Source organism: Bombyx mandarina, chromosome 06 (genome assembly GCF_030267445.1).
Source record: "Bombyx mandarina strain Sakado chromosome 06, ASM3026744v2".
Taxonomy (NCBI): domain Eukaryota; kingdom Metazoa; phylum Arthropoda; class Insecta; order Lepidoptera; family Bombycidae; genus Bombyx; species Bombyx mandarina.
Window position 1 is genome coordinate 7,523,371 of NC_143213.1, and position 27,273 is coordinate 7,550,643.

The following is a 27,273-nucleotide window of genomic DNA, read 5'->3' on the forward strand; positions in this document are numbered from 1 at the left end:
GTATACATTTTAACGTCACATCATTAGAATAACGTTAGCGAGATATGCGCAACTCGCATGGCTGACGCCGTATAACTCACATAATTGGCTCATTACTTACTAAACTACGAGCAGCAGCGAGTTTAGTAATCTTCATTATCATTTTAAGGCTCCTTGAAAATTTAAAAGATATTCATACGAGTGCAAATCTGCGTGCACAATCAAACTGTTAAATTGCAAAAGTTTCGAGTTACATTGGCTTGATGCGTCTCGTTCTTGGTACTTCGATTTTTATCTGTTGTCGTTTCGCTTTAAAACGTTAAAATGGAATGCTTTTGAAGTTATAATAGGATTCCATTATTTGAAAATTAACTTTAATTCGCAACAAACAATTCCTCATTATTACGTACGATTGAGTAATAGAACCACTTTCTATGCTTTAGTTCAGACCAACGTCCTGCGGTCGGCAGGTGAACAATTCCTCGTTTTATTATGCGTTCATTTATCTTATTTATGATCTTAAGTCATTGCGATTATGTTTCAACCGCAAGAAGCAAAATCAGACGTGTTTGTATATTCATGTATTAAAAACTTTGAACCACTGCGACCATGATTCTCTTAGGATTTAATTTTTTTTACTACCCAAATGGGTGACCTAAATCACGGCCTGGGTGTTAAGTGGTTACTAGTTGCCATATACATTGAGAATGTAAATGCCGTCACCTACCTAGAGACTCAGTTTTACAGTACAATGGCAGCCTTTCAAACCGAAACGCATTACTGCTTCACACCAGAAGTTTGTTATAATAGTTAAACTGATTTATTACTAAAAGCTAAATCCTTAATAACAAAAATGTAAATATAAATTTTAATACGCCGTAAGGGAACAATGAAGACAAACGTAATGTGACACGTAGTTAGAGCTTTAAGGTATCGTTATAGTACAATAGAACAGTCGTGCAGCAGATAAGGTAATGTATCATTCACGGCGGTGCAGATACATAATGCGTGTAATTTCTTCATATTGTGCCTGTAGTGACTCGATACTGGCCCAAATAAATATAAAAAATCGGATCCCTCTAATCACATCCTGCGAAATGCACTAGCTACCTCAATTACTGAGACGAAGCTTGTTCATTTGTAGTTTTATAGGCATTATACAAAAAAAATATTAGTTGATGTGAAAGTTGATTTTGAGCTTACGCAAATTGCCTAACTGTCGGCCCTCGGACCTCATATTGACAGCTAAAGATAGTAATAGCCATCTTCAGTTTTAAATTTAACGAAATATATGTAGTTGTAAACAACTTTCTCTAAACATATTTATTTTTTAGAGAATAACAACGTTTTATTTTACATAAACGAAAAAAGTATTGTCGAGACTAAAATCTTATGGAATAAGATTAACTGAATCATGGATATTCAATTTATCTGGACTAGGTGTAGAACGATTCATATGTTTGATAACATCGATTTGAGCCGTTAAAAGTAGTTTATAGTCGATTTTGTCGAACTAGATTCGTAAATATTGCCCAATACTAGTTTATATCCTGTAGGAACCATGTAGGGATCCGTTTGCCACCTGTTCCGCAATCCAACGCTACCGGTTTGAACAGTGCCGTATCTAGCTAATATTAAAAGTACTGTAAGTAGTTCCCATTCAAGTGTCACTATCGAAGACATAATTTTTATAATACTTTTCACGTAACATACATTGTATGTAATTGAATGATTGAAACCTCTATTCGCTGTGTCACGATAATTACGACCAGTCCGTTATTTTATCGTCATATACGAGACACCAAAAAAAATCGTTTAAAAATAAATTCAAGTCATTTAGCTACTTTATAACTGTTAACAGTATGTGAGTTCATTGACTTTTATCTGCTATTTTAAGAAGCGATTTCTACAAAATTCCTAGAACATGTTTTAGTAATTTTTTAAAGTTCTTCACTACCGAAATTGGAAATGAACTTCGCATCAGCTTAGATATTCGTAATATGATTTTTTGAAGCATAGAACAACTGTAGGAAAGGGTAATAACTGTAACCGTAACTATAAATTTATGACGACTATATTTACTGCCAATGTTTTAAAGAAAGATTTTTTTTTAGCATAAACCCTAATATCTAATTATTAATTCTAATTAGTAGTTGAGCTGTTTAATAATTTATTGCAGCTTCAATTTATAATTAAAGCTTTATAACAAATATTTACCTTTACTACCCATAAATAACCAATATGCTTATACGTCTACAATATGCATATTGGTTGATGTGAGTAATAGTTTTTTTTACTATAAAAAAAGTAAAGGTAGAGTAATATATTCCATTGAATTTCTATTAGGAAAATGATACTGTCCGTCTTGGCTAGCGTCATTGCGGCTTTGGTCGTGCAGTAACGGCATCGTCAATCAACTGTAATTTGATTTCTATGCTCAATTATTACGTTTCTCTGTGGCCGAGGTGGAATATTCTTCACTTGCGATTAACCGTGCATAATATCAATATAACTACATCGCGAATTTCGTGTAAACATTGAACAAAGATCGTAACGGTCCAGTCAGTTTCAAGGAAACACGAATTATTCATTTACTCTCATCTCATATTGATGTAACAAAAAATCCTTGCTTGGGCTATTGATTGTTAAGGAAATTTTCTAGTGCACAATGAATTAGATGCGTTTTTATTAGCTATCAAAATCAAAATAGCTGTTTCGGATCTTTATTTTTTTTTTTCTTTGGTCCACTTCGCTTTTTTTGTATGATCTACTTCCGAAATCGGTGAACAAAAAAAAAATTGCTAGGTCTCGATTTTAGTTCAATCGAATTCCGTGACCAAGTTGACGGATGCGATAATGACAAGTAGCTACCATTGTGACGATAGCGCACGCGCGCCTGTCACGACTGCCACTGATCCGACAAAATTCTCGGCTTAGCTTTCAACTAAAACTTTAATAATATTTGCACACGTTTTAGCAAACAAAAGTAGAAAGTGTGCCGTGAATTTAGAATGCCCAAAACACCAAAAATGACAACTCATTAACACAGATATAGGTATTTACCATTTTCGTCGATATTCGTGACTGAATTTAGAACGACTGTTTCACCTTTACAAGCCGTGGGCAGTTACAGTTAATTTTAAATTCTATACTAAATCATAATATATCCTAAGAACATTTATAAGTGTGTGATAGTGCATATTAATTCAATTTAAAGCCACAACATACACCGACTGGCAGTGTATAATAAAATTATATTACAATTGACCTGCGTCCAACCTTTCATAGTTCAAATCTAGAAATATAAATGACATATCAACAACTGACATAATTAGCAGCGCGCAACGTTATGATGGTTAGTTAGTTAACACCTCAATATAAACCGTGCGATTGAATCACGGAAAGCACGTGCGTAACAATTTGTATACAATAAATAGATCGAACGGCCATTGTACTGTATAGCGCGCGATTTGTCATTGACGAGTAGAGATTAATCTGTAACGCGATTTGTTTATGTCTGTTTGTGATTCTGCCGTGATTAATGGTTGTAAAAGCGTGAATAAAAACTTATCTTTTTATTGCTTTGTAGTAGTAAACAAACACCCGCTTTCATTCATCACAATACGATACGAAGCGCATCATTTAAATTATGCAGCGGTTTGTTTTATCGTAATATTTCCAATTATCGATAATGATTGCTCAACGAACTGCGAGCTGGATCGAAATATATTTATCACTCATATTTCCGTGTCTTATTCAATCGGATCGCCTTCAAGATAACCGTTAAATTACCGTTGCGATGCCAATAGAATGTTTAAGTTTTGAAAGAGATTGATAATGAAAACATAAGTTGAATAATTTAGAATTACTAAAGGTTATGTAATCGTAAACCATCACTTTTTAGAAACAAAATTAAAAAAATGTATCGAAATATGTGACTCAAAGCGTAGAATAATTTAATATTACAAAATCTACTATAGATTTAGCTTTAAATTCAAAAGTTTACCGCTCTCATTATTATTTTCCCTATACAATGAAAAACTATGTAATAATTAGAAATCACCGTACAAAAATAAAAATACTGAAATAAAAACCGCTTAAAAAGATTTAGTTTCGTACCGCGCAAAAAAAAAAACGAATGTACTGATTCTGTTACTAATCGCCCAGACCGTTGAAACCAGTCCAATGTATCTCGTGCGACATTCATCTTAAACGTACATCGAACTAGTTAGATGCAATCTTGTGGTGCGGTTGTAATGCTGAAATTACGTAATATGTCGGTGCTTACTAATTGATAAGTGGACAGTGGTGGCACCGGTACAAGCTCTAACGGACTCCTGCTACGTACCACAATTCACGGGCATTGATACGATCAGACCACGAATACATACATGTCACTTATTCGTTTCTTGGTATATAATAATGTAGTTCCTTTGCAAGCTACTTATGTATTTTGACTGTCCTAGTCACAGCAGTATGAGATTTTAAGATAAACAAATACAGTACATTTTTTATCTTTAAGCCATAAAAACCATTCAATAAAATTCTCTGAAACTCGATACGTTGCCGATCATGCGACTGCGAAATTGTAATGTGCTAGAAACACAAAAAGGATGAATGTATTTTTAAATTTAATTTTATACCTAAAAAAATTCAAGTAGAAGCTATGTAATTTGTTTTATAAAAATGATATTTATACGATTTTTTTTGACTATTCAAATTTCATTACAAGCTTGCTAATGTTATAGAATTTGCAACGCCGTTTTGATGACATTTATTAGTATGCTTTTAAATGTTAATCGATGCAGCGGTAATGTATTTTTGTAGCAACATTCACTTTATTAATGTAACGTGATTTATTAAACAAACAAACGTTCAATATTCAGTTTATTAATACGTCATAATAGTAGAGGCCTCGATTCTGTTAGTCGTAAAGTCATACCATCAAAATAGCGCTGTAAGACACAATTTATTGTGCACCCATAAACTATCCTCCCTAACGAGTAACAAGTAGTTAACACTCATAACTTATGCACTTAAAATCGACTCAGGATTACCAAAGTAATGAGCAGTCAAGTCTCCGTAATACGCAAATAGGTATCTGTATTGGGATCATATAAGGTGCCATGTTTATAGCTACGGTCGCGAATTTTATGCTTCTAAAATCTATTCGTATACTTATAGCAAAGTTTCTGTTAGATTTAACTCTACATGAAACTTCACATTATACAGATAACATTGATGGCTTAGAATTTTATGTATTCAATGTCAGGAACAATACATTAATTAATTTTTATACCTTGACCACGTGAAATACAAGTATGATAATAGCGTAGATATTATTTAGTATTTTAAACGAGCTCATCCTCAATCTATGGTAAATACTCACAAGGAAATACTACTCCAATATCTATATCTATACTAATGTTATAAAGAGGAAAGATTTGTTTGTTTGTTTGTATTGAATAGGCTCCGAAACTACTGAACCGATTTGAAAAAATCTTTCACTGTTTGGAAACTACACTATTCCCGATTGACATAGGCTATAATCTTTTTTTGAATAAAATTAGGGAGCCTTACTAAAACTCCAATAATGTAACCCAAGGTGTAAAAAATTACCTAAAATATTCTTTACATCGCGTGCCCTGCAAAAACTATTGATGATAGAATAAAATAATGTACTACGACTTTGTAGAACACATTATTATTTACATAAAGTGTCGCGACAGCATATAGTCGACGGCATAGTTATGCCTCAATAATTGTTATTTTATTTAAAAAAATAAAACAATGTCAAATATCGTTGAAATTTTTGTTAAAGGCCCGAGCGGAGCCGGAACGGGCCGCTTATGTTAAATAAAGTTTTAAGGATTCACTGAACTAAGAAGTAGATTGCAGTGAAAACATTTAGTTCGAAGCAGAGGGCGGGACCGCGTTTGTTGTGGGGCGCGATATAAAGAGCACAGGCGGCACAGCGGCCTCTGGCAACCACGACGTGATGTCAGTCGCACCCGCCTACTGAGCACGTAGCTATTGTCGACTGAATTCATGTCCGTCTGTATTTTGTGAAAGACACGATATTCCGGTACATGCTCACCTACGTATTAACAGCTAACTAACCTTTTTTGGCACGAAGTTCCTTATGGGACGATGCGGAGGGGTGGGTACCCTAACGCGGAAAAAAACGTCCGTAACGTAAGATTTTTATTAGTAATGCGCACAGTGTACGACTGAACTTTGTAATAACGTACAAATTAGTAATGCACACAGTGTACGACTTAACTTTGTAATAACGTACCAAAAAATAACGTATTTTTTTATCATTCATGATCTCAGAGCGTTCGTTTGTGCATTACACTAACTCTTATGCAAACAATCGTGAATGAAGTGTACCACAATAAGTTCGCACGATACCGAATGACCATGGGTTATTAGGAAAAACCCCCAGTTTTATTTTCTTTATACCTCGAATAGAACTTAAAATTAATATTTTTTATAATAAGGAACTTCATTACTATCTGGTGTCCCACGACACCACACATCTTTTTTTTTAATTTTTCAATTACATCGTCTAGCATAAAACAGCTACACGCACGATTTCATAACTACAACGACCGATTATTGTAATCGACGACATGATCTATAAGATGACCTCTGATGTCATGAAAACATGAGCTATAAACAACAATCATAGCTCGATTATTCTGTACGATGCGCCGTTATATTAGATACCGCCAACAACTCGAAATTTCGTATTCACCATCATGCAAATACAATTCTATACTGGTTGTTTTACTGTTATTATATACTTCATTCGTAAAATTAACAATTTTATTAGAAAAATATGCGTTTCTAATTTATTTGAGCGACCGTATCTACGTGATGTCAACGGGTTTAGTTTATCCTGAATCAGCTGGCTTTTGAACTCCGCTAAACTATGATAAAAACAACGTAATTGGTTGCGGCTGCACACGGATGAGGTACTTCTGTCCTGTATCGCTGATGGCGGATGCAAAAGCACTAATGCTATAACGGTGCATCGGTTCGTCCGGCACACGGTACACTGAGCTCTCACACTAGTTTTAAATCTTAAATAAAATTGAACGGTTCAATTAAGGCGCCAGCGGTTCCATGTCCCAGATATTCGACCAATTGACGTTCGCACTTTCAAAATATTGTATGTGGTTAATAAACATACGTAAGATTAATCTTGCGTCGATCTTTTTCTCTCCTCCGTACTCGACTTCGGAACGAGAACACTGCAAGTTAAAGGTGCTACAACTGTAAACTGGGCCACGATCGACAGATAATGTTCTTGTGCATAAACATAATAATAAACAGTTACCCCTCTTGGTGTTGGTTCGAGCGAAACGTTATTATTTAAAGAATAATTACCTACCTAATTACATTTACAGGTCCTCGCGTATATATTACTAGCCGTCAATTAGGTATTCGTGGTAGTAGAGCAGCCAGTAAACTTCCATGCAAGGTGGCCTTTTTTTTAACAAGTCGATGGAGGCCCGTCACCAAATTTAACAATGACTTTGCATGGCGGGTGTAGGATTGCTACCGTGATTGTTTGTTGGTTAATATAGTTTTGTAAGTTTCGAGTTAAGACAAATGAAGGGTTCCGCCCCTAAAGTTATTTTTATTGGATTTTGCACGTCAAATAAATTTTAATTATCTAGCAAACAATATAAAACTGAAAGCTTTGCAGATTGTAACATATTATATTGCGATTTTATCACATTCCAAACGTTACTAACACTCGAATTTTCTTCACGGTATAATCGATTAATTAATAGTTAAATGGTATAACGTGTGAGACAACAACATATATAAATTATATTTTTAATGAAATTATTATCGCACCGATGTGTAATGGGCTGGGCACCAATACGCGTTGGTTGTTTCAATACATTTCGTATTCAATCACTACTATATTTAAAAACCTTTAAAATGCGCAAGTAATGACCTGTAGTCTACGTAAGTACAGATCGTTGTTGAATGGCTTAAGAGATATAAAAATGGATCCTGAAACTAATTTCCCATTCAATAGATAATCTTATCATCAAATTGTACCAGGTTAAAAGTTCAAATTGAAACACTAATGTAGCACCCCTATTCCATTGTCTGTGAAAGGAAAAATATGTTTTAGCAATGAATGTTATTGAATAAGGTATATTTCTTATCCAACTATAGAATAAGGTTGATATTTATGCGTTTCTAAACATCATTTCAAAAGTATTCAATATTTTATGCAGATTTGTATCTCCCTCCCGTATACCAAAATCAAGACTAAAAGTAAAAACTAAACAAAAACAATGGAGGGAACTTCAATCCATATTATGTATTTGATTGGGATCAGAAAATAACGTTAATATTTAGCGTAATAATGGTCGTTTCAATTTTTTAACACATTATTTGACGCTGCACGATATAAGTGACGGAAGAGGTTCCGTTGTACGTGGGAGGTTCTCATTGAAGATTGTCATTGTTCTCCGGTATCTCTGATGAACCATCACTATATTTGAAAAATTTTGAAATATAAAATTAAGATTTTTGTGGCAATTTTTTGTCTACATCCTCCAGGAGTTATGCTAGCTTCGCAGAACGTGTAGGCCAGCTAACGGTGCTTTGAAACTTTGCTAACAGCTGCAATTTTCACAGGCAATTAAAAATTTATATTGTCGTGAAAACCAATTTAATTTACTAAACTCAGCTATTTAAAGCGTCTTTTAAAACGTATTTAATCGTCTAAAAAGCGCAATACTTACTACTGTGTTATATACATATATAAGCCTTATGTATTTTTGTTCATAATATTTAATATATTCTTCTTCTTCTCAGTCGTTCACTCCTGGCGGAGTGGTCGTGGTTACGTAAGTCTTAATGTTTGGTTGCGGCTTTTGAGAGACTTCTCCATCTTTCTCTATTTGTCGCGGTACGTGTACACTCAGTAAGGGAACACTTCGTAGATAACTTAACCAAGTCTGTCCACCTTGTGGATGATTGGCCGCGAGAGCGTTGACCGTCAACTCTTCCATGAACCACTAAACTAAATTTAATATATATGTATACTCAAATTTTTAAGAATTCGTTAATATATTCGAAATATCGGAAATAAAAAAATGTTAACTGTAAACATAAGATTAAATTGTAAATTAAATTGTAGTACGTTTAAACAAGCTAAAGAATACATATAACAAAAATTATCATATGTACATTATTAAGAGTCAGCCTAACCATTTAATGAATAACTTGAACGTAATTTAAGTGGAGCAATGAATTAAAGCTTCTCGATGGGACATGAAACGATGTCGACGCGCGAATCCCGTTGGGGCGGACGCTATTACCGCCCACCGCAATGCGTACGCATAGAAAAAACGACCCCAGCATAAAGATGTCGCCGACAGATTAGACGGGTACTTGACAACGCCGCCCCCTCGCCGACATAAACATCATATCTTCCAAAATGGGATTTACCGCGAAAAACCAATTATGCTCTCGCAGATCCCGACGTGAGATCGTATTTATAATGCAACCTATCCCGACAAGTTTGAACGCAAGGTGACCAACTCGACGACACGTCGATGTTACCAGTCTCTTAACAGTGGTCGTAAAACAAACGTGAATGTAGAAAATTCAGAGGCGGCAGCTTTTACTGACCAGTAACATTTTTACGTTATATAAATTTTAATGCCGCATTATAACTACAGTTAACTAGCACGGGTCTTTGAAGATCCCGATTTCATAGTATGATGTTTGTACGCCTTGTCGTCTACACGTTTTTCACAGTGCTGTCATGATACTGCATTCGAGAACAAGCAAGTAAACGAACCGCAAACTTAAAACTAACAGGGATTCAATGTGCGGAATCATCGTCGGGGTCATAAACTATAAGATACATTTATGATACAATGTATTATAATAGTGACAAGGTATATTCCCGAGTATTAACCACCCGTTAGCTTCAACGCCTTTCCTTTTTTTGTAGTTCACATCGTGTGTAATATTGAAAACCAATAAGGCGAGGTACGTCCTACATAAAAAATATTCAATCTACGTTTTATTACGTTCGCTAGAAAATTCTGTAGAGTAATCATATTTTATCGATATTATATTTATTATTAAAACTCTATTTGAAATCGATTTCGTGTCAATTCGAAGAATCTGTGTGATTTTTTTATTAGATAGGTCTAATAAAAAAATCACACAGATTCTTTAGTTATAACAAAACATGATCCCTAATCAATAAAATAATAGAACGTTTATAGAAATAAATGGTTACGCTAAATAAAGATGGTCAAAGGCAAATCTATATCACGTAGTCTCAGGCAATATGAACGGTATATATTGTCAATTAAAATCTTAAGGCTTAGATTGCGACCGCCTTTTGCTTGTATACTGTAACATGAACAAGGATTGCTTTCCGCTGCACTCCCGGTGCCTCGGGGTGGATATCGCAAGACGTTTCCTGTATTGCCGCTTGTATTGTACTAATCTTTAATCTGATTGCTCTTCAAATTAGCATAAATACTGTTTCGATATAAATCGTTTTCGCTCGATCACGATCAAGATTAATTTACAAAACAAGTTAAAATCTCAAAAGGACGCTTTTTGTTTCAAAGCGCGAAGAAAATAACAAAGTACTGTTTTAATTCGTCTCAAAATAACCTTCTGCGTTTAAAATGATTTGATCTTAATGTCGGAATGACACGTGTATCCACTTAGCAGTCGAGCTTCGAAGAAAGTGATTTTGCGATAATAAATCACTAAGCGGCTGTCTAGATAATTAAATTAGCACTCATTTCATAACGAATTACAGTCGAGAAGCGAGTGTTATATTGAATCATGAATGCGTAAAATTGTAGATAACTTATCATCAACTAGCGATAGAAAATTTATATTAAACATAAACAGTTGAAGAGCAGATGAAAATAAACTGTACCTTTTAACTGATACAATAACAGTCGTATGAATTGTGGGAATCCACCGCTTCGTTTTTAACATTGATCGACATAAATAAAAACACAATTGTTATATTTTCTAATTTCTTAATAGACTTGAGAATAATTTGAACCTTGATCAAGATACGAATAAGTATAGTCCAATCTTCCTTCAAAATATTTTAACGTCTTACACGGAGTGTGTGAATTTGTGTGAATTTGAATTTAATCACACCTAATTCTGGAGCGAGCGAAACGGTAAAAGTAACAGGATAATGTTAAACATGAACCGGTTCATTCAATTTGTAAATCGAGATCAGGGCGAAACTTTTTATTTTTCTTTTTAGAAAATATCCGCGGCATATTGAGGTTTCGCGAATTTACACTCACTAGTGCTTCTGCGGATGCCGTTCGTGGCATTATGTCGGTAATTCGATTTTTATTATTGTCACAAAATTCAGTGAGCTTATTTAATTGAGGTTCACCAGACCGAGAAATCAATCCGTTACACGTAAATTCGATAATTCCGCCGTATTTTTAATAACACACTTCAAACTGGAGCAGAATTATTTTTGACACCCTTTATTTATTTATTTATTAAAATAAAATACCATTGCAACACTCTGGCTAATTGTAATTAAGAGAACCTTACTTTTATACATGGAGAAACAGAAAAGAGTATATTATTATATTCTATTCTAAATTTACGTAACATTGTCTCTCTAATGCTTTTACTAAATAAAATTGCTATCCGACTCCAGAATAGCAGCAGCGTTCTTCCACGCATTTGAGACATCAAAATTATGTCTCAAGGAGTACAGTGAGTTTTTCGTTGTGTTTCTGTCTACAGAATTTGGCACAGCTTAACATAGGATAGGGAGTGAGCTTGAAGTGAAGAAAATACTTTTCTTTCACAAACAATTTCAAAAACGACGAATCTATAGTGTGTAAAATGAAATGTGAGTTACACAATTTTGGTAATGGGCCGAATGTGTGATTACCGTACACGCTCACTTGCTCGACTATATCGACGAGTCATTACGCTGGGTACGAATTACCAGAAAACCTAACTGTATTTTTGTTTGCACTTCGTTAACTTCAAAGCTTTTGTTTTATTAGCAATGTGCTAAGGTACACACTTTGTTAGACTACCGTTACGCTTATCTCGTAGAATGTAAATTACTTGGTTTTAATACAAATAACATGAGCACTAATTTTATGAGCGACGTTGATTACCTGTAGCCCGTATTCCGAAGGGATTGTTATTATATTCCTTCATAATTGCTTCCTCAACGGCTAATAAGACATAACGACGTCTACTTCAAGAAGACTCACAAATTCCAATGTAGTAAATTAAGTCGTCAGGTCATTGACCCGAGAATACATCAATCGCTTCCCGTTAACAGCTACTTCTCTACTAGAACCAACCGAAAAACGAATACTGTCATTTAGTTATAACTACGGAAATAGTCACTGAACGTCTAGTCGCGAACCTAAAATTATATGTTTATTCAATCGTGCCTCTGAGTTCAGAAACAAAATGAAGTTCTTCGTATCTGCTTGTAATTACCAACTATTCCCGCTAAACACTTTCCCGGTATGCGCCACTGTGTTCATAAGCTCCTTTGTGTTTACTTTGAGTAAATCTATAACTGCGAAAAGGAAGGTGAGGCTGTTTTAGAGCTTGAGTTTTAAGAGAAATTGGCTCAGTGTATTTACGATTTATTGTTATAATTTCACTGATGCAAATCACCAAACATAACTTAAAAAAAGAAAAGAATATTCTAGTAAAACCTTTTCACGAACGACTTCTACGATGAAGGAACGATTTCATAACATTTTTGAAAATAAAAAAGCAACAAATTAAAAAAAAAGGACTGGTGATACAGATAGAACAAAATAAATAAGCATTAAGATTTTATTCTTATATCACAAGATGGGTGATGACACTTACGTTATGGTGTCACTTAACATCAGACGAGTCGTTGGCTCGCTCGCCTATCTACCTAAAAATAATTAGCTTCATATTTTTCAAAAAGAAGACAAACAACCTAATAAAATTCTAACTGTAGTTATCTGAAAGAAGAAATCAAAGGCCGAATCATAACCGAAATGTTCTAAACATTTAATGACAATACGAGTTATTACAGCCCTTTTTTTGTACGGACTCAAATGGACGAAAAAAATCTGATACTTGGGAGCCCCAGTACGTAAATTTTTATATTCAAGACAGTATCTGGAACCGTTTCTCCTCAGTTATTCAAATTCATCGCTTACGTATTCCGGATAGAGACGTTAGAATAAGAGTAGTTTGCGATTTAAATATTAACTGTACCTCAAATGACCCGCTGTTGCACGATTTTAGAATTTAAGATGTTTTTTTTAAAATTCTTTCTCTGAAGTTTAATTTTTCCCGACATGAGTTTTGATGTTCCTGCCTTTTTATTAAAGTTTTCGATAATATCTAAAACTTTATTTACTTACGAAATACATGCCTGAACATAAAAAAATTAAGCATTAATAATACATACAAAAATATTACGACATACAAATCGTCCAGGTTTTTTGTACCGTTTCCGCTTCAATCATAATTGAAGTACAGTAACCTATCAAAAAAAAGTTATTTGTACTTGTCGTTTTAGATCAATCGCATTTCGTCCACGCGAACTAATATAGGAGCTTATCTTATGCCAACTCAATTTTCTCAATCTGTTCCATTAATCAAATCACAGCACCCACGTACGTTACGTCATTGTCGGTCCGCTCATCACTATCCCACGGTTGATCGGACGAAACGCAAGCTGAGAAAAAAAGTATCCAGTCCGTCAGTACCATTGACTGATTCGAATGATCAGTGAACCTAAAATGAAATCTCGTACATCTATCTACGTAAATACGCTCGACTAGCCGTAACTCACAGAAAAATGCACATGTGTCCCGGCTAGAAGGGCAAGGCATTTTATTCCAAAGCAATTAAAGATTCGACCTCATGTCTCAACTTGACACGCTCCTATGTCTATTGAAAACCGGGTAAACCATGAGTTTCGTCTGTACATCCAGAGCAATAAACAGGCAACAAAGGCATTTAAAATCGCGGATGACGTAAAACAATTACATCGTACTATTTTAGGTAAAAATATGCTTTCAAGTATTTTAGTGAAAGAAATTTCTCAATTATGAAATAAATAAAAGCAGATAATCCAGAGTCCTTTAGTCATGAGCAAAGAGAAATAGCTAATTAAAACATTGAATAATTGAGAAATCGATATACATATTTCTGAAATGTATGTATAAGGTTTTAAACCCTTAACAACCATTTAGTTACCTTCTTGCAGATTCTATTCAATTTCGTTAAATTATTTCTTTAAAATAGTACATTTCAGAAAGTTTTACTGTCTGTATAGCTTAGCTTATCTTTAATTTGCTACAGTAATTTTATAATTAAGTATAAAATTATTTTATTTACGCTTAGAAAGCTGGCACACTCAATAATTGTTGAATTACACCGTTAGCCTGCGTCTAATTATAGAACCTATAAATGTTAAAAGCCAATCGACGAAAATACCATTCTATAATAGCAACATACGTTCTCGTGTGTAAATTCAGGGTGGATACGAAAGTATCAGTTACGTCAGTCAGTCAAACGATGTCCGTGACCTATTTCTAAGAAAACCCTACTAAATCTTGTCTTTCGGGCCAGTTTTCTTACAAATAAAATCAGTTAATTAATATTGTTTGAAAAAAAAGGATTAATTTATATTATATTTTAGTATAGTATTATTTATGACTAGTAAAAGCCAGTTTTGACTTAAGGCCATCATCCCCAGCTTGAGTACAACTACGCAATAAATAAATTTATATATGTGTTGGATATACTCGTGATTAAAATCGGTTCACACTTAACCGCTACAAATAATTTTGCGCTTGACAGATCAAATTAATTTCGAGACAGAAACAGACATCATATTGTTTTTATCATCTCAAGAGCCAGTAGCGAATTCTGCGACGGGTTCAATGCATTTTTTTGCCAACGTTTGTTCTTATTTGTTTAGACATATGAACTGATTGATCAGCAGAAGTTTTTATCACTATATGTGTCGAGGAAGACGTTGTTTCTGACACAGCCTCATTATCAAGATTAAAGTATGAATAATATAGCGATGAGGCAGTTAAAACTTTGTCGGTCATGATTCGCTAGCACTTATTTTTAATATTGTTAAATCGAAAGTTTTGTTTTATGTTTCAAATTATTTAGATTACAAATATTAATAGTTTGATTACCGCAGTAATAATCGTGTAGGTACGATTATAATCATTTACAATTTAAAAAACAGATGTGAAACTAATTCAGTGTATAGAATCAATATTTATTACTGTTACCAATATCCTTTCCAGCGATCGACGAAAGGAAGTCAGGTCAAAGACCTGTAAATATTGACTCATCTCACTAAGGCATGCGCCTATCCAAACAGTACGTGCGTGTGTCATGCGTATCTCCTTTCATGAAGAAGTTCCATTCGTGAACAGGAACTTAAATAAACGGCAGACTAATCGAACAGTCTGGCATTTTAAGCTATTGCATAGATTTTGTCGCGGGCCTTGAGCGCGGCTTGAGAGCAGAATCATGAAATTCCGTAACGAAAAAAACCTTACACCCCTCACTCCGCCTACCATGTAGCTCGCGTTCAACAGATTCACACGTTGCGCTTGTGTAGTGTTTGTGAAAAAGCGCGTGGCGTGACGTCACACTGTATGCGCACATGAAAAGTCTGGCCATCTCTCTCTCGCGCGGTCTAGCTTATGAGTGTGAAGAGGACAGTTAAGGTTTTGCTTTTATTAATGTTTAATATAGCGTGGTCTTGTTTTATTATTGTTTTAATATTAAATTATCATTGTCTAATTATAATTGCATAAGTTGATAAAAAATGCTATGCAATAGCTTTACCGCAGCAGTTCCCTAGTGCCACACGTGTTTTTTAATTCTGTTGATGACTAGACGAGGTCACGGCGGTCCAGCGGTAATTTAATTGATTACTGAGGCCCATAGATATTACAACGTGGATACAGTCTTGAGATATGTGGTTGAAAACTCAATTGTGTCGCATAAGAGCAGTTCTACCCTTCAAGTCGGAATACATGACTGCTTTGCCACCAAAATATACAGGACGGTACCATCTACCAGTAGTAATAGAGCATACTTTACTTGCAATTTTCTCTTTATCTCGAAACTGGGATATAAGGAAATTTGCATTGACAATACATCAATAATTCACCCACGCGTTACATGGAATCGCGTGAGTTTATATCACAGTGCGTGTCCAAATACTGGAAACTCGATAACTTGACGACAATATTGGCAGCTAAACAGCCCTGCTTTGGTACACGGCTATCCGGAATTGTCCATACACAATCAAGTTGCAAACAATAGAGAAATAAACCATGTTCCGTTTCCCACCTCCGCATAACTCAATCTCAAACATTCTTCGCTCAAAGACACTCTCGAGTACGTATTTCGCATGTTTCGTCTTATTCGATTGAATACGTAAAATCAATGTGTTTAATGTGAATAAAACAAACCGGCGTCGTTCTAGAAGTCTCTATTTGAAGATGATTTAGTGTAATTCGATTAAATTTCGTAATTCGGCCGTCGACCTGTGGTGGTACGAACAACAAGCACGACTTTATTTGATACTAATCTACGTGACGCCACGCACCTTTTGCAGCCACCGTTCCACTGGACTGCATTACCATTGGTAAATTTCACAGTGATGGAAAACGTGATTGTGTCTCGAGCCACTCGCATTTCCTAATTTCATGGAACGGTTTTGCTTCGTAAGAATAATTCCGTTTTCGTATAACAATAGCGTTTTTTTATTACAATATATACAAAAATATTAGCCAATAAAAACTTTATCGTTCTCACTAATATGTACGTGTGAAAGTAACAATCAATTAAATTAACACTAACCTAAAAAGTGTGATGCTATCCAATAAAATAAAACATTTTTAATCCAATACAATATAAGGCAATGTTTTTTTTTATTTTTTTATTGTACTGTATAAAGTTATTATTGCGCTAAAAATCCGATAAACGGTAAACAACTATGGTGTGTCGAAGTGAAATGACTAACATAATAATCGTATATCTCGAAGCATCGCTACCATAGGACACGAACAGTCTGTCAGTCAACTAAATCGTAACCACCACCACAACGGGAAATGGCGACAATCGTTGTCCACAAAGAACCGCCTTATCGGTAACCAATCAACTTCCTGTAGGAATCAATCATCAATGTTTATATGACATCGGTCTGGTTTTATATTCTATTCTAAAGTTGGACATCGATTAAATACGGAACAAAATTTTCTAAAAAAAATTGTTTCTACCACTTACGACAAATATCCTACCGTAAAACTTCTATCTGTGTCATCTCTATCCTAAACATTTACCGTGTCGGTTGCTAAGTGAAAACGTCGCGAGAAGCTTTTATTCTCCTTAACGCGAGTCGTTTCGGCTCTTGTTCGAGATCCTACTGTGACAGCCATTATAATTCTGAGCGAATGTGGAAGTATACAAAGACGGCTTTGTACACGCTATAAATATTTATGAGGAAGTGCCTATTTTCCACGTGGGCCGGTGGATACGCACGATACCGTCGACCTAATTGGACGTCTGTAGGCGCGATTTTGCTTCAGTCCGACGGGAATTCCTTATTTGTGTTTGTATGTCACAAAGAAATTAATTATGATTAATAAGTATTAAGGGAATTCTATGCACTTATCTGTTTTTATACTATCAATTACCAACAAATAAACTTGATCAGTATAAGTTGTTTAACTGTAAAAGTGCAGTATAGGCAGTGTTCCTACTTTCTCTCGTCTGGTTTCTTCAGGTCACCCTAAGAAAGTAAAATCCACTATCTTGTGGCTCGTCTTGTGTCCTGTTAACATACAAAACAACTTATCGTGCTCCAGTGTAACATTTAAAGAGAGGAATCAATTATATTTTACAAATTACCATTATTTCTTTCGAAAAATAAACGATGAACAATTTTAAATTTATTTAATAGCAACTTTAATACATGGTACTAACAAACAAATTAGAACGCGGTGACATTTCTAGTGACCTTATTACACTCTAGTTCTCAGATATTCTTGTTTATGTGGAGCGCGGGAACGGCAGGGCAACAGTGGACGGTATGTTACCCGGTTCCGTGTTGACCCGATGATGCCCTTGCATGTTTGCAATTCATATAGCACACTTCTATTAATGCTAAACAGATCGACTTACATTTTATAACTGTAGTTTGAAATCATCGGGTAATGTTTAATGTAAAAGCTGAGCAGTAAAATAAAAATTGCCTATTATTCGTTTACTATAAATATATTTTATTGTTAACTGATTATCTGTTGTTTATTAAGTTTTCATTTGATACCTAAAATATTACTCTTTTTATTTTATACAACATCTCTTCAAATTTGTAAATGTCGTATGAAAAAAATGTTGAATGAATCTTTTTTAATCAAGTTACTTCGATTCAAAATGTGTCTTTGAAATATTTAAATACGGAATATATACGCAAATATACAGATAAATATATCCCTCATTAAGGGCGATCGGGCAAGCTGGAACAATTTGAAGATTAGCTTTGTATAGTAGTACCTACTCGTAATAGTAATACCTCAAGATGTCTCACCTACAACCACGACGTCACGTTTCACGTCAAGAGTTGTTTATTGAAGTCATATTGTGAACTTTACGTTGTGCTTTACGATTGTTTCATCACGGGCTTGTACGCTGACATTTGAATAGGGAAGGTGAGCACGGGTCGCGGCGTGAGACCAAGCACGATACAAGCTGACTCTTACACCGCCACGCCCGCAACCGCCCTGCGTCTTAGAGCTAATGCTCTTGCTGTTCCCATTTCTAATTTCACACGAGTTTCGTTTCCGTTATCATACGTTTCCGTTCAACTATTTTGAACGTAGTCATGTTTCCAATACAGCATCAGTTCAACAACAAAAGAAAACTATTTCACCTTCAATGTGATAGCGTGAAATGTCTATACTATTTCCAATAAATAAGCGGTCCTTTCGTTCGAACAAGATTAATTCGACAACATTCTCCCATTAGCTCTGTAGACTTTCTTGAATTAATGCGGAAGCTTATCGGTGTCGGAGTTGACTTAAATTTGCATCTGCTATACTCACGTCGGAGACTCGATAGTGTGTGCTCACGATTTAACGCTACTATTAATGCATTATTCAACGGGGCTTTCATTAGACAATCGCTATCGGCGCGGGGGATCGCGCTCTCGTTAAAATGTACGGATGGCATGACGGGTGCTCGTATTGGACGGGCACGCGAGCCCTCGTCTATCGCACATACTATCATCACTAAATTCTCGTTGCAGTAGTATGCATTTTCACTCTACTCCCTTAAACAAGATATCGAGCTGTTTCAGTGAAACGCCTCCCGTATTCGTAACGTAATGCATATTAAATTCATTTTCGTGTTTTTTTTCTTCGGTTACCGACTTAACAACGAAGAGATAAATGAGACCAATGCCACATTAAACCACCACGCATACTATACACATCATAAATAGACAGGCGCATTCTTAACTCGGAACGGAATTCCTCAAATGCGGCGGAGAGAGCCCATTAGCAAAGCAGATCCTTATTAAAAATCTAGTTTGTTCTACCAGTTTGTAAGCAACTGGTAGTTCTCTTAAAGACAGGTTTATCAGCTCCGCACATGACATAAACTCGCGGATGCGGTATACTTTCAATCCTAATGAGCACATATCCCGTTCGACACATCCTGACTAATTCTAGAATATCATATTGGCGGCAATGTCTTATAAAATACCTCACAATTTGCGACTTGTGCCTGCAGTGTATACTAAGCTCTTAATATTAAAAATCAAAATAAACATACCTGACGTTTTGCGTTATGTAGACCTCGCTGAATGTACGGAGTGCACCTGAAACAATAAAATTTTAAATTAATTTCATAAATTCTGCATTTATAGCGTTTATTTTTTTTAAATTAGGTTTTGCAAAAAACTCTTCAAAAATCACTCTGTGATAGTTATTAAAATAATTTATATTTGACATCTACAATTTTCATACAAAGTTAAAACCGTCAAAATTAAATAAATACATATATACAAACATTCGAATTAGTAGTGTGTATGAAATGTAAAACAAAGTGGACCATTTTTTCAGAATATAAAATGAAATAAAATTTTGAACCAACACTTAATGAGACAAATATGTTATAAGCTCAGAAAAATATTGTCTCAATTGCATTTTTTTGCTTAGTGTTACTAGTCAACATCAGTCTGCTAAATTTCCAGTCCTGGCAGATGATAGTAATTATCCCCTAGAGTATTTACACTATAATCACGTCAATTTCATACATATCTGTAGGTCCGCTTTCGTTATAATTCTGATCTATAATGTCAGATAAGTAAATGTAACGTCAGAAAAACAAATATTATGGAAAGTATTAGAAGTTGAGCGACTGAGATTACTGCCCTTGCAGTTCCGTGTGATGTCGGACATGGCGACACTCGTGTAAACAAAGCGCTACACTGACCGGGTTAACCTTGAATGGTAAATGCGCGTCTGAGTTTCGCTCGGGAAAAATATGCCATTGATGCAGGCGGCGTGCGTGCGCCGTATAACGGTCGTCGCGAGCCGAATAAGTGGCTTAGCATCGTAAGTGGAATGTAATATACAAGTGAGACTTATCACACAATCGCACTTGACATTCGTGAACATATTTGCTGACTTACTTAAATGATAAAAGCCTTGAACTGTAGCGGATTCGAAAAATTTGTCTATGTGACACAATTTTTGATTCGATAATTAATAAATATGACGCACGAAGATTTAAACACTAAATTAGATCAAGAGCGTGTGTTAAGATTGTAACGTGTCAATAAAAAAATCACGTTACGACTTCATGATAATTTGAAAAATAGGCAATAGTCTTTACACGTTGTATACTAATGCGTTAACAAACACATTATTAAGTTTTATGTGCAAATGTATCACCTGTATTAATAACTAGCTTTTGCCCGCGACTTCGTCCACGTGGAATAGTTCACAAATAATGCTTTATTTTAGAACAAATTTGGTCAGCATTAAAAACGTTATAGTGAGCTAACCTTAACATATAGACATATGCTGTCGCTATTCTTTTTAGATCTTTTAAAGGGAAACAATTCTATCATACATTATTTTAGCGAAACTTTAACCGTTTCTGCAGCGCACGCAGCGGAAGCTTACAAATGGTAAAAATAACCCCGATTTTGAAACATTCTTTATCGGTGCTCCGCTTGTATTGCCTTCCTTATAAATGGGCTTTCTAACACTGAAAGAATTTCTCAAATCGGACCAGTAGTTCCTGAGATTAGCGCGTTCAAACAAACTCTTTAGCTTTATAATATTAGTATAGATTGGCCAAAGAGACTTGATGGTCATTGAAAATTGACAAACATATAAAGTGAGAATACACAGAGAACATTCCGCACAACATCCGGTGTCCACAACGGCCGGGAGACAAACGAGTTTCATAGAAACATGCAGTATGCAAACTGGATGCTTATTGGCCACGCAAACAAGCTGGCCATGTCCACTGCTATTAAAAAAGTGGAATACGAGAAGAAAGTGCCCTTACTCGTACGTACATATGTGTAATCTCATCGGCGATCGAACGAGGTATTCTGTGTGTGAATTCAATGTTAAATTAAGATTTGAAGTTCCCTTTCGTAACGTTGCAATTTGCTTTCGCTGTCGCGATTCTACGCTCCGGCGTTTACACTCTTCCTTTCGACATCGAAATCATAGACCGTTGTCATATTTAATCATTTAATTAGGTACACAATTATAAGACATACTAAGTAAAGTTATGATTATAGAAAAGTGAAGAAAGTCTGTGGAACGCACTTTGTGCCTTCATTGTTCCGAATATTATCAACGTTTACATTCTAAAATAAAAAAGACGTGTGGTGTCGTGGGACACCGGATAGGAACAAGGTTCCTTTAAGTTAAGGTAATTTTAAGTTCTATTCGAGGTATAAAGTAAATAAAACTGGAGGTTTCGCAATAACCCACGGTCATTCGATAACGTGCGAACTTATTGTGGTACACTTCATTCACGGTTGTTTGCATAAGAGTTAGTGTATTGCGCAAACGAAAGATCGTGGTCAATGAATAATAAAAAAATATGTTATTTTTTGTACGTTATTACAAAGTTAAGTCGTATACTGTATGCATTACTAATAAAAATCTTACGTAACGGACGTTTTTTCACGGTTAGAGTACCCACCCCTCCGCGTTGCCTCATAAGGAACTTCGTTCCAAAAACAATGCTATCATTTATGTTCCATTAACAGAGTCTACTGTTTCGATTATGCTATAAATCTTATGAATGGCACGGGTCAATAGATATATTTTAAATAAGTGCTTTATTTGAAAGTTACTCTATCATCAATCTTCGCGAACTGCCAGTCTAAAATAAGATTAACAATTTTCTCACGTCCGCATCGAGATCGAGTTAGGAGACGACAGCCTCTGCAAAAAGTAAGTTGGAAATCTAATAGAGTTTGCGGCAAGCTGGTTATTTGTATTATTTTTTTTAGTTTCCATCGCTGCGGAGAAATGCTATGTAATGCTCGCGAACGAAGACGAAACAACCTGGCATTACAGTAATAACGCCGAACCGCCCCTGCTGTCATTATTCTGTACACTTTCCTCGGGTACCTAAACACAAAACTCTTTTATTTCTATGAAGCACGATTTTAAATCTGCCGTATAAAAGTTACGGATGTTAAGGTTTTTTTTTTGTGATAAATTCTAGAATGGCTATAACGTGATCGTGCATCAAATGAGTCGATGACGTCACCTATTTGTCGCTGACCACTTGAAGAAAATTTATCTATACTTCTATACTAATATTATAAAGAGGAAAGATTTGTTTGTTTGTTTGTTTCGAATAGGCTCCGAAACTACTGGACCGATTTGAAAAATTATTTTTCCATTAGAAGCCGACATTGTCACTGATGAACATAGGCTACTTTTAAAAAAAAAAAATTTGATTATTTTTTTTGGTTTCATGTGTGTTTTAATGTTTCCGAAGCGAAGCGAGGGCGGGTCGCTAGTTGAGTAAATATTTACAATTAATAAAGTTAATTTAAAAATGGTTTCTGATTATGACTGTATTAGCACGTGAACGCGAAGAGAGGTATCAATGCGTGTGAAAACTGGTTTAATAAGGCAGCCGTCGGCGTTAAACCGTGTGCGTTGCGTGTCATACAGAATTTGCGAGTCATTTATTTGGAATTAAAACATTTTTTGGAAAGTACTTTTTAACGAAATTATGAAAATAACGCAATTTCTGAAATACAATTGTAGTTTAAGAACTCATTTTTATTTTTAGAAACCATAAAATATAACCTTATAGGTACAGAACACGTATGTTAGATCGAACAATTGTCTTTATTTTAAGTAAATTTTACATATTCCTACTTTCTGTATTTTAATGGTAATTACCAATACCCAAATATTACTTATTGCGTTGTATCATATTTGTATGAAAGTTTAAATATTCGTAAAGTACCTATTTTTGAAGACGAGATTTACATCCAGCAAACCGTAAAGTTCAAAGCTGGTAGAAGTTTTGTTTTAACTCTTATAGTACTTTGTTGCTATAATTGCTATCTGTTACATAATTGTAATAATGGAGGTGAACGTCTTCAGACTCATCGTTGGGTTCCTGTTCTCTCATGTAAACTATATTTATTGTAATTACGTTGGTTGATCGGCGGTGGATGAGACGGGAGCGCATCGACGAACGCTCGATAACGTCGTGTGAGCACTTCATTATCTACGGCCCGCTTACGATTTTATAACGTTATAATTCAGTACCACGTAGAGCCATTATTTACATTAACGTGTCGGTTCCTTTACTAATAACATGCCGCTGACCAATTAAATATTTTCATCGAACTATTAACGAAATCAGGGAATTTATCGACGAACAGTAATTGGAATGGCATCAGGGGCCAGCGTTTAATGCACGCGACTCCTCCGGGGTGGGCCCGTTTGCGTTATTGCCTAATATCGCGCGGGCAATCGTAACCTCTTCCCACATAATTGGCATGTGGGCGCGGCGGCTGGTGCGCGTTATCGGAATAACCGCCGCCCACCGGCGACGAGGCGACGCACGATTAGATAGTCTGGCCCTACACCCCGACCCTCGGCGACACCTCCCAGTTGTAGATTGTCTGCTCCCCGGGACCATCTGCGGGAGCCATCTCGAAACCCATAAAACAGTCTCGTTAGTTACACGGCTCCTTTCTGGTAGCATTACGATCACTAACACTGTTTATACGAGGCGAAGTGAAGCTATACACATCAACAATAATTAACATAATGTAAAGGAAAATGTTTCGTAAATACCTCGCAGGATATTTTGTTTTGGCTTTTTATATATTCTTGTTGTTAAAGACGTCGTATTGAAAAAACAAGTGTCGAGGAACTCATTTCGTTAATAGAAAAAAAATATACAAGTTTCGCATTACAAAAACAAGCATTCACGATGATAAACGGCCGTGTTCGGTAAATCGCTTTAGTTTAGTTCCCTTTCGAAAAACATTTGATTTTAACTTCACGCACAATCCGTCGTCTTGATTAGCATAAATAAAGCACTCGGCTGGGTGCCCTTGATTACTGTTTGGGTCGAGCATGGCCTGCGCGACAATACCCAGCGTACCGGCCACATAAAAACGTCAAGAAACTGACTCATGAGGCAACCCAAATTAAACGAAGCTAAAAAGTAAGTCTTCCTTGTGAGCAGTAAACAACTTAGTCCCCCCAAATCTACTGTATTATGATTTGATAGTGGCTTACCAAAAATATTTATATAAATTTTTTACATTGAACATTTTAGTAAATACCTATTTGTTTTATTGGCGACTAGCGACCCGCCCTCGTTTCGCTTCGGAAACTGTATTTTTTTATTGATTTCTCCACTATTTAATGGATGTTATTATGCATATAAACCTTCTTCTTCAATAACTCTATCTATTAAAAAAAACCGCATCAAAATCCGTTGCGTAGTTTTAAAGATTTAAGCATACATAGGGGATATAGGGACAGAGAAAGCGACTTTGTTTTATACTATGTAGTGACTAGCCAAACCTGATTCACTTTGATCCGATCGCTACCGAACTTCATAGGATCGTCAGCCGTTTCGGCATCCAAACGGAATATACACATATACTCAAATCGACTTTTATATGAGTAAATTGATACTTGCTTATCGGAACCCATAAACATCGAGGCGCAGTCTTAATTGCATTAAAAAATATACAACCATTCGAATTGAAACGTATAAGTGCTACGCTCCAAAAATAGAAGGGGCATCGGCTCTCAACATGCTACTATCATTAATATATATATTTTAAGGTTTTTATCTTATTCCACAGTAATATTTTTCTTGAACATAAGCTAGATACGTAAAGCAATAAAATTTCGGGATTTTTGAGCTACGGCATAATTTCTTGACTACGATTAATACTAGAGCATCAGGCGTCTTATCTGTTATGGAGGCCGTCGGAGAATTTTAAATTTGTAAAAAATATAGCACTCACACGCGGTGGAGCAACAAGCAAGTTCATAATAATTATGATCGCCAATTGATCTTAGCCCGCTGTTTACTTTTGAAAGCACTTTGATTGCTGTAGAAATTCACCCTGTGTTTAATAACTAGGTCTGTAGCCTACGTATATGCAGGAATTATCAAACACAAATCGTAAGAAAAAAAATACAATTGCATTAATATTACTAATTTGTGGCATTTCCATTAATAAACCTCATTTGAGTTAAAATGATTGTCACTTCTTGAGCTTCGCATTAAGCTCAACATCCGCCACCAAACCTACTTATCTGCTACAAGATTAACTTTATGTTTTCTAGTTATTAAGGCTATAGTTAAATATGAACATTACACTATAACTTTACAACGGTTTTATGATTAAATAATGATGAGGATAAATGAAGTAGAATATTGATGTCCGCCAACACATTTTACTCCGATAGTTGACGAAGAAGGAAATAAAGGGATTCGTTGTTACTGACAAGCTACCCGACCTAGTTTTAGAGAGTTTAACGTTAATTGATGGAATGGTTTTCGAATCAGATCTAGTTAATTTACATTCAGTATGACATGACGACCGCCCACTCGAAGAATGGCTACTGTAGCTGTATATTCTCCATCTTATTTCTAATTTGTTATTTACCTGATTTTGACATTTACTTTGACTTGTCTATTAGACGTATAATTAGCACGCTAAATTTTAGAGCGTTATCAATTCATTAAATTTAACCAATAAAAACCTTGGTCGGTTTAAATGAAACAAGCCCATATCTCATTGATAAGATGTACCCGAGACAACGACAGCACGACCGATCTTCGTATCTATTAAACAATAAATCAGCGAGATAAATTCTGAATACACGAAAGCACATTTGTCGCAACCGCATTTGCTGAACACGAATAAGATTAGTAATTTAATGCAAAGATAAGAACAATGTTCGATGTTTTACATACACAGTGCATGGCGTAGTTACGGCACAGAGAAATACGTTAAGATACGATCGTGACCATTGTTTTGTTACTATTACAGATAACCTGAAACAGTAGTAGAAAATGCAAACAAAATTAACACAAATCATAAATGACCGCACAGATGCGGTGTGAAGTAGCGGCGCACGCAAATGACATTCCACATTCACACCACACCAAATAAGTGTGGAACGTGAAACGTATTTGGGTCACACACTGTTTCTCGGTAATAGAGTGCTGTGCGTTAAACTGCGGACTTACCGCAAGTAATAAGAGGACACTAAGAAGCGTTTGCTAATTTGCGAACCGTGCGTTGCGAGCTGCGGTCACGCGCGTGCCAACTCTAGATGAACTCGCTGATCGAACGTGCCACGACCGCTTTCATTTAACTAAATCCGAGTATCCAATTGGTAGAAAAGAATTTTCGATATCTCAGTAAAACAGCCGAAATGCCTTTCGCGAAATTATGCGTAAGTATGTACATAATACAAAAGTATCATATCTCAAGTCAAGAACATAATCTATAGAATTATTATGCAATTTAATTTGACAATTAAAATATTTCGGTAATCTATATATCAATACGTGAAGCAAAAACTTTGTATCCCTTTTTACGAAAATTGCGCGGACGGAGGAGTATGAAATTTTCCACACTTATAGAGAATATAGAGAAGAAGTGCACAACGCTAATATTTTTTTTAAATA

The 27,273-nt window shown here is 35.4% G+C and overlaps 2 protein-coding genes across 3 annotated transcripts in view; one reads left to right on the forward strand and one right to left on the reverse strand.

The window, feature by feature from the left end:
* The window catches only part of Atg16 (Autophagy-related 16), a 160,015-nt gene that overhangs the window by 38,115 nt on the left and 94,627 nt on the right, over positions 1 to 27,273 (forward strand). The gene's annotated exons all lie outside the window — the stretch shown is intronic.
* The window catches only part of neo (ZP and PAN domain-containing protein neyo), a 49,910-nt gene that overhangs the window by 14,363 nt on the left and 8,274 nt on the right, over positions 1 to 27,273 (reverse strand). Inside the window, exon 2 of the mRNA XM_028170244.2 lies at positions 19,870 to 19,915. The gene's annotated coding sequence lies outside the window, so the exon portion shown is untranslated. The remainder of the gene's footprint in view (positions 1 to 19,869; positions 19,916 to 27,273) is intronic.